The 6,589-nt window shown below is 48.5% G+C and overlaps 1 pseudogene; it reads left to right on the top strand.

Annotated features, from left to right (window-relative positions):
• The first annotated feature begins 391 nt into the window (after positions 1-391).
• Positions 392-2,944, top strand: LOC129524012 (transcription factor NF-E4-like; annotated as a pseudogene).
• Positions 2,945-6,589: the final 3,645 nt, after the last annotated feature.

The following is a 6,589-nucleotide window of genomic DNA, read 5'->3' as shown; positions in this document are numbered from 1 at the left end:
TATCAGCATTCTAAATAATAGTAGCAACATATCCGGCTACCATATTTTGACATTTTAGAATCCAATTATGACCATAAGAAACCCATAAGGCCTGTGTTACAAACCAAACTTTTTTTTTTCTTCAAGGAAAGAATTGTTGTATTACTGATAAGAGTCGTTAAAGTGATTATGGCGAATCATCACCTTTAACCTTAAATTCCGGCAAAGCAATGAAGATTGTTATGCTGTAGACGCTGCCTTTCAAAATGGAAACTTCTAGAAATGGCACAGCAAAATTCTCAAGAGAAATTCCCTCTCTACCCGTGGAAGTTCATTCCAACTGCTGATTTGCCAGACCCAGGTTTTAGTGGCCTTCTGAAAGATTCTCCCCGGAGCCTGAAAGCTTACGGGAATGAATAACTCCTCCCTCCTCAGGCCCAGTCCCAAGGCACAAGGCCACTTGTACCAGCAGTGTGCATCAGTAAGATAGTAGAAGCAGGAAGAGAGCTGGCCAGAAGACACATACCCCTGAAGATCGAGGGGGAGGCCATCTGAGTACTATGCAGCAGTCACATCAGACTGGGACACTTCCTGTTTACAGAGGACTATAAAATCCCTGCCCCATCCTCATTTGGGGCTGACGCCATTTTAGGTCTCAGCCCATCTTCACCTAGGCACTTATTAAAACAGCGTGTTGCTCCACACCCCCTCGTGTTGTCTGTTGGTGGGCTTTCAGGGTTTGAACCAATACAAGAGCCTTTCATCTGGTGCCGAAACTCAGTAGGGGCTTTGGTCCATGTCCCCCAGGGACCTACCCCTTCACCTGGGAGAGCAGGCCATAGCAGCCAGACAAAGGAAGCTCTGCAGCCTCCAGCGGGCCTCTCTGTGCATGCACATCGGTCACTGATACCACCTACTGGTTTCTCTGGTCCAAAAATCCAACGTTGGTCCAAGAAGACTCCAGAGTGTGCCAGGCACTCGCTGATCATCTGGTCTTAGGGGACGCCTCTAAGCCATTTGATCCCATTCCGGCAACGAAAAAGGCAGCAGTGACAATCGCTCCTTTTATTGTCTCCCTCTGGCTGTCCAGGACGGCCTCCTTTTTCCTGTTCTCTGGAGCCTACCCCGGCTATGGGAAATTCCCAGTCTTCTATTCCAAAGGACAGCCCTCTAGGTTGCCTCATAAAAACCTGCAAACCTTAGGCCTCAGGCAAGATATCCACCCTAAGCGCCTTGTCTTTTTTTGCAGTTCAGTCTGGCCACAGTACGGGTCCAAATGGTTCGCAAATGGAACATTCAACTTTATAATTTTAACTGACTTAGGCAATTATTGTTGACGACTGGAAAAATGGGGAGAAATTCCTTATGTCCAGGCCTTTTTGCACTCAGATCACAACCCGACCTCTGCAATTATTGCTCACCTATTCAAATCCTTCTCCATTCTCGCTGCGCAGATCACCTTTCTCCTCCCCACCCCACCTCTTTTTCCTCATTAGATCCAGTAGACTGCTGTCCACCTCTCCCAGCCCCTACCTCTCCCTCTCAACCGTCTTTTTTAATCCAAGCCTCCTCTTTATCTTCTCAGCTGTGATCTTCTCAGCCACCATCTACCCAGCCGCCATCTTCCCAGTAAGCAGTATTAACTTCTTTTCCTACACTGTCCCCTCTTCAGGACAATTCTAGTATTGCCTGTACCCATTCTCCTCCCCCACCGCCCTCTCCTAAGGCTTGTAAACCCATCCTGCCACCTTACGCCCCTATCCATCCTCCACTGCCTGTTAACTCAAACCCTCTTCCCCCTTCAAACCCTCAGCAGGAACCACTTCCATGTTCTTCCTTCTCTCCTGCCCATACTCGCTCAGGCGCCATCTTTGGCCCATGCCCCACCCTTACTTCAGCATCTGTGCTAGAGTGCCCCCTTCAGGAAGTAGCAGGAACTGACGGTATTGTCAGCGTTCATGTTCCCTTCTCCCTCACTGATTTCTCTCAAATTAACAAAAGACTTGGTTCATTTCCAGAAGACCCTACCTGTTATATTAGAGAGTTTCAATACCTCACCCAGTCTTATGAACAAACTTGGCATGACCTCTACGTTATCCTCTCTTCCACCCTCACCCCAGAAGACCAGGACCGTATCTGGACCCTAGCTCAGGCACATGCTGATACAATTCATCACCAAGCTCCTGCCCAGCCTACTGGTGCAGAGGAAGTCCCTAACCAGGACCCCCACTGGGATTATCAAGACGGGTCCCCTGGACACCACCATCAAGACCACATGATTGTGTGTCTCCTTGCAGGACTCAAAAAGGGTGCCCTAAAGCAGTCAACTATGAAAAACTTTCAGAAATCACCCAAGGTCCCGACGAGAACCCAGCCCTTTTTCTCTCTCATTTAACTGAAGCCATGAGAAAGTATACCAACCTAGAGCCAGCCAGCCCAGAAGGAACCACTACCTTAAACCTTCGGTTCATCTCCCAATCCATTCCCAATATTCGGCGCAAGCTTCAGAAGCTTGACGACCGCCCTCAAACCCCACAATGAGACCTTCTTAATTTAGCCTTCAAAGTCTTCAACAATCATGATGAAGAAAGCAAAAGGCAAAAACAGGCAGAGTTTCAAATGCTTGCCTCCGCCATCAGGGGCCCTGCAGGCTCACAGGGCTGCAGCTCTACACAGAAGCCTCCTAGACATTCACCTCCACCTGGCGCCTGTTTCAAGTGTGGCAGTGAAGGCCACTGGTCCAGACAATGCCCAAACCCAGGTAAGCCCACCAGGCCGTGCCCCCTCTACAGAAGACCCCACTGGAAGTCAGACTGTGGGTGGCCCCCACAAGGACCGCCCCCATCCCTTCCTGAGCCAGCCAAATCCTCCTACTCAGATCTCATCAGCCTTGCCACTGAAGACTGACGGTGCCCTGGAACGGACGCCCCAGCAACTACCATCTCTTCCTCTGAGCCAAGGGTAACCCTGATGGTGGCAGGTAGGCCAGTATGTCTTTTTAAATTAATACCCTGGCAACCTACTCTGCTTTACCTAATTTTTCAGGACCCACCCAGTCCTCCCAAGTCTCTGTTGTGGGAGTTGATGGACAAGTCTCCAAACTCCGAGCCCGTCCTCCACTTTTCTTCTCCCTGCACACCTTTCCTTCACTCACTCTTTCTTAGTCCTGCCCTCCTGCCCAACTTTGCTCCTAGGCAGAGACATTCTTTCAAAACTCCACACTGTTCTCCACTTCCACGTTCCCCATAGTACCCAACGCATCAACCCAGACCTCTCCAGGGCTTCCAACTTTCTTCTATTCCTCCAACCTCCCACCTTAAAACATGGAACCTTTCCTTATCCCCCATCCATAGTTAACCCTGCTGTTTGCAATACTTCCACACCCTCAGTCACAGAACACCACACCTCCGTCCGTATTACCCTTAAAGAGCCCACCCAGTTCCTATCACAGAAGCAGTATCCCATCCCCCAAGCAACTCTCATAGGCCTAAATCCTATCATTTCTCGCCTCCTCACCAGTCACCTACTCTACCTGACAGACTCCCCTTTTAACACACCAATTCTATCTGTCAAAAAGCCAGATGGAACTTATCACTTAGTCCAGGACCTCAGGCTCATTAACCAAGCTGTACTCCCAGTATGTCCAGTAGTTCCTAACCCATATATTTTACTTTCTGCAATTCCCTCCAATACCACCCATTTTTCTGTTCTAAACTTAAAGGATGCTTTTTTTCATAATTCCTTTACACCCTGATTCCCAAAACCTCTTTGCCTTTACATGGGAAAACATTGACACCCACCTTTCATGTCACCTTACCTGGTTCATACTACCTCAAGGTTTTAGAGACAGCCCCCATCTTTTCAGACAGGCCCTTGCTCATGACCTCTGTACCTTATCCCTGAAACTGTCCACTCTCCTTCAATATGTTGATGATCTGCTCCTGTGTAGCCCCTTTCAAAGAGACTGCAATGCCCTTACTATCTCTCTTTTAAACTTCTTGGCAGAACGGGGGTATTGGGTCTCCCCTAAGAAAGGCACAAATATGCACCCCCTCAGTCACCTATCTAGGCCTAGCTCTTACCCCACAAACCTGAGGGCTCACAACTGACCACATATCTCTCCTCCAATCCCTCCCATCTCTGCAAGACTAAGCAAAAAATTCTCTCCTTTCTAGGACTGGTGGGATATTTTAGGCTCTGGGTCCCCTCCTTCACTCTACTTGCGAAACTATCATACCAAGCCACCAAAGGCCCTCTCCATGAGCCTTCAAACCCTGCACAGCCTATTACCCAACCTTTCCATCTACTCCAGAAGGCTGTCACCTCAGCTCCCATCCTCACTCTCCTAGACCTCACCAAACCTTTCTCCCCTTATACCAACGAATGGCGTGGAGTTGCACTAGGTGTTCTAACACAGTCTAAGGGACCCACCCTCCAGGTTATGGCCTACCTCTCCAAATAGCTTGAAGTCACAGTTCTTGGATGGCCTGCCTGCCTCCGAGCATTGGTGGCTGCTGCTGTCCTCACCCTTGAAAGCCTAAAACCATCCCTCCATGCCAACCTAACAGTTTATTCAACCCATAACATCAAGGACATGCTAGCTCACCACAGTGTACTAAGTCTCATCTCTGCCCCACAGCTCCTCCAACTGTATGCTCTACTCATAGAAACTCCCCATATCACCATGCTAACCAGTTCCCATCTAAACCCGGCCATGCTCTTACCTGAAGCTACAACCACCCAAGACCCTATACACTTCTGTGTGAACACTGTTCAAACCTTTCTTATCATTTTCCAAACCTAACAGATTAACCCCTTCCAGATGCCTCCTTTACTTGGTTTGTAGATGGCAGCTCCTTCCTACATCAAGGATGCTGGCATGCTGGCTGTACTATAGTGTCACCCCCATGCACACTATTGAAGCCAATCTGCTCCTCCTAGGCACCACCTCCCAAAAAAGCTGAACTCATCACCCTCACTTGAGCTCTCACTCTAGCAGCCGGACAACAGATCAACATATATTCAAATTCTCATTATGCTTTCCACACAGTGCTCTCACACTCATCCATCTGGAAAGAATGAGGTTCCCTAACTGCAAAAACACTCCTGTCATAAATGGCTCTCTCATCAACAAACTCCTTCAAGCTACCAGGCTCCCACAGAAAGTTGCCATCATTCATTGCAGGGGCCACCAAACCCCAGACAATCCTATATCAGCTGGAAATGCACTAGCAGATCAGGTAGCCAAACAATTAGCCCTACAACCTGTGCAAGGCCAGTTTCTGTCCCTGTCCTTGTTCTCGCCTCTTTACTCCTCAGAAGAAAAGGAGGACTTCTGAGCCCCAAACCTTCAAAAGCAAAGACCATGGTATGTCAAGGAAGGGCACTTTGTTCTTCCTCACTCTCAAACAATCCCTATTCTCCAAAGTCTCCACAACTCTTTTCATGTTGGTTACAAACCTCTCTTACAACTTCTCCACCCTATTGTCACTTGTCCTCACCTTTCCAGCCGTGTTCGAGAAATCACCCAGTCCTGCTCTATCTGCCATTCAGTGTCACCCCAGGTCTCCCTCTGGCCACGGCCTTTTCCTACCCACCAAGCCCGGGGCCAGGTATCTGGGCAAGACTGGCAAGTAGACTTCACTCACATCCTGCCCAATAAATGGCTCCGCTATCTTCTAGTCTTTGTCTGTACTTTCTCTGGGTGGTAGAAGTGTTCCCAACAACTTCAGAAGGTGCAAATGTCGTCACACAAACTCTCACCATGCATATACTTCCCCACTTTGGACTCCAAACATCCATCCAGTCTGATAACGGGCCCGCCTTCATCAGTCAAATTACTCAAGGTGTCCCTACATCATTAGGTATAAAATGGGTTCTCCACACACCCTACAGGCCTCAATCTTCAGGCAAAGTTGAAAAAATTAACTCTGTCCTTAAAGCCCAACTCACCAAGCTGGCTCTAGAAACTTACCAGTCATGGACAAAAAAACTCCTTTTCGCCCTCATGAGACTCCATGCAACACCAAAGGCACCCTCTTTTTATAGTCCCTTTGAAATAATGTATGGCTGAACTTTTATCTTGGAGCCTCCACCCTTACCAGACTCTGAGCCACTCGAGAATTACCTCCCCTTCTTAATCCAGACACGGTCTTTCATTCGTGAAGCAGCAAATGAGGCCATGCCCCTCCCTGTCAACACCTCCTTGTCCTCTCAACATAACTGTCTTGCAGGCACAGAAGTGTTTATCTGCAAATTCGACCCTCACAAAAACCTACAACTGAAGTGGACAGGCCCCTATGCTGTGATACTCAGTATGCCAACTGTAGCAAGAGTCCAAGGACTCCCCCACTGGATCCATTGCACCAGGGTCAAGCTCACCCCCAAGGCTACTCCTTCCTCCAAAACATTAACAGCGGACAACACCCTCAGAGTCCCTGTATATAATAACCTAAACAAACAAACAAAAAAAACAATACTTAAAGGTAGGAGGAAGCCAAAGATGGCAACAGGATGAATGGCCTCCACAACGGATCATCAAACATTATGGTCCTGCCACTTGAGCTGAGGATGGTTCGTGGGGTTATCGCACTCCCATATACATGCTAAA

Source organism: Gorilla gorilla, chromosome 7 (genome assembly GCF_029281585.2).
Source record: "Gorilla gorilla gorilla isolate KB3781 chromosome 7, NHGRI_mGorGor1-v2.1_pri, whole genome shotgun sequence".
Classification (NCBI taxonomy): Eukaryota; Metazoa; Chordata; class Mammalia; order Primates; family Hominidae; genus Gorilla; species Gorilla gorilla.
This window is presented reverse-complemented; position numbering and strand designations above follow the sequence as displayed.